Source organism: Cornus florida, unplaced genomic scaffold (assembly GCF_030987335.1).
Source record: "Cornus florida cultivar Cherokee Brave unplaced genomic scaffold, ASM3098733v1 CherokeeBrave_3.0.0_Hap2_scaffold_132, whole genome shotgun sequence".
In the NCBI taxonomy this organism is placed as follows: Eukaryota; Viridiplantae; Streptophyta; class Magnoliopsida; order Cornales; family Cornaceae; genus Cornus; species Cornus florida.
This window is the reverse complement of record NW_026775619.1, coordinates 5,001-7,500: the sequence shown is the minus strand read 5'-3', so window position 1 is coordinate 7,500 and position 2,500 is coordinate 5,001.

Sequence of the window (2,500 nt, the reverse complement as noted above, 5' to 3'; positions counted from 1 at the left end):
TCGAGACGGATTTCGATTTGGAGGTCCCCCGAGTTAAGTTTGCCCTTTATGACTCCTCGCCCGCATGCTCGTGCACACCGGCGTGCACGTGGGCATCGTATGCTAAAAAATGAAGTTTGGAGTTTGGGTTCAGAAATCTTATGGGAGCTTCCTAGAAGCCTAAGAAATGCTTTGCTCGAGACGGATTTCGATTTAGATTTCCGCCGTGTTAATTTTGCCAATTACGGCTCCTCGCGCGCACGCTCAAGCACCCCGACGTGCACACCGGCGCGCACGTGGGCATCGTATGCTAAAAAATGAAGTTTGGAGTTTGGGTTTGAAAATTTTACGGGAACTTCCTAGAAGCCTAAGAAATGCTTTGCTCGAGACGGATTTCGATTTGGAGGTCCCCCGAGTTAATTTTGCCCATTACGACTCCTCGCCCGCATGCTCGTGCACACCGGCGTGCACGTGGGCATCGTATGCTAAAAAATGAAGTTTGGAGTTTGGGTTTGAAAATTTTATGGGAGCTTCCTAGAAGACTAAGAAGTGCTTTGCTCGAGACGGATTTCGATTTAGATTTCCGCCGTGTTAATTTTGCCAATTACGGCTCCTCGCGCGCACGCTCAAGCACCCCGACGTGCACACCGGCGCGCACGTGGGCATCGTATGCTAAAAAATGAAGTTTGGAGTTTGGGTTTGAAAATTTTACGGGAACTTCCTAGAAGCCTAAGAAATGCTTTGCTCGAGACGGATTTCGATTTGGAGGTCCCCCGAGTTAATTTTGCCCATTACGACTCCTCGCCCGCACGCTCGTGCACCCCGGCGTGCACGTGGGCATCGTATGCTAAAAAATGAAGTTTGGAGTTTGGGTTCGGAAATTTTATGGGAGCTTCCTAGAAGCCTAAGAAATGCTTTGCTCGAGACGGATTTTGATTTGGAGATCCCACGAGTTAGTTTTTGCCCATTATGACTCCTCGCCCGCACGCTCAAGCACCCCGGCGTGCACGTGGGCATCGTATGCTAAAAAATGAAGTTTGGAGTTTGGGTTCGGAAATTTTATGGGAGCTTCCTAGAAGCCTAAGAAGTGTTTTGCTCGAGACGGATTTCGATTTGGAGGTCCCCCGAGTTAGTTTTGCCCATTATGACTCCTCCCCCGCACGCTCAAGCACCCCCGCGTGCACGGGGGCATTGTATGCTAAAAAATGAAGTTTGGAGTTTGGGTTTGGAAATTTTATGGGAGCTTCCTAGAAGCCTAAGAAGTGCTTTGCTCGAGACGGATTTCGATTTGGAGGTCCCCCGAGTTAATTTTGCCCATTATGACTCCTCGCCCGCACGCTTAAGCACCCCCGCGTGCACGTGGGCATTGTGTGCTAAAAAATGAAGTTTGGAGTTTGGGTTTGTAAATTTGATGGGAGCTTCCTAGAAGCCTAAGAAGTGCTTTGCTCGAGACGGATTTCGATTTGAAGGTCCCCCGTGTTAATTTTGCCCATTACGGCTCCTCGCCCGCACGCTCAAGCACCCCGGCGTGCACGTGGGCATTGTATGCTAAAAAATAAAGTTTGGAGTTTGGGTTTGGAAGTTTTATGGGAGCTTCCTAGAAGCTTAAGAAGTGTTTTGCTCGAGACGGATTTCGATTTGGAGGTCCCCCGAGTCAATGTTGCCCATTATGGCTCCTCTCCCGCATGCTCAAGCACCCCTGCGTGCACGTGGGCATTGTATGCTAAAAAATAAAGTTTGGAGTTTGGGTTTGGAAGTTTTATGGGAGCTTCCTAGAAGCTTAAGAAGTGTTTTGCTCGAGACGGATTTCGATTTGGAGGTCCCCCGAGTCAATGTTGCCCATTATGGCTCCTCGCCCGCACGCTCAAGCACCCCGGCGTGCACGTGGGCATTGTATGCTAAAAAATAAAGTTTGGAGTTTGGGTTTGGAAGTTTTATGGGAGCTTCCTAGAAGCTTAAGAAGTGTTTTGCTCGAGACGGATTTCGATTTGGAGGTCCCCCGAGTCAATGTTGCCCATTATGGCTCCTCTCCCGCATGCTCAAGCACCCCTGCGTGCACACCGGCGTGCACGTGGGCATTGTAGGCTAAAAAATGAAGTTTGGAGTTTGGGTTTGGAAATTTTATGGGAGCTTCCTTGAAGCCTAAGAAGTGTTTTGCTCGAAACGGAATTCGATTTGGAGGTCCCCCGAGTCAATTTTGCCCATTACGACTCCTCGCTCGCATGCAATATCTACTCCTGTCAGAGCTGTGGTTTTACTTAAGACTACTATAGGGGGGGGGGAGTTCTCAGCACCAAGAGCTGCAAGTAAGGCCATTGCTTGCTTTGCAGTCTCGATTGCTCTACTAGTGAATAGTAGATGTCTTGGTTAGCTTGGAACGAAAAAAAAAATTTTTTGGGGAAAAAAAAAAAAAAAAAGTTTTTGTGAAAAAAAATTTTTCGAAAAAAAAAAAAAAAAAAAAAAAATTTTTTGGATGCCTCGGTCTTCTATTTGTTTTGCTTGGGTAGATTAGGAAAAAGAA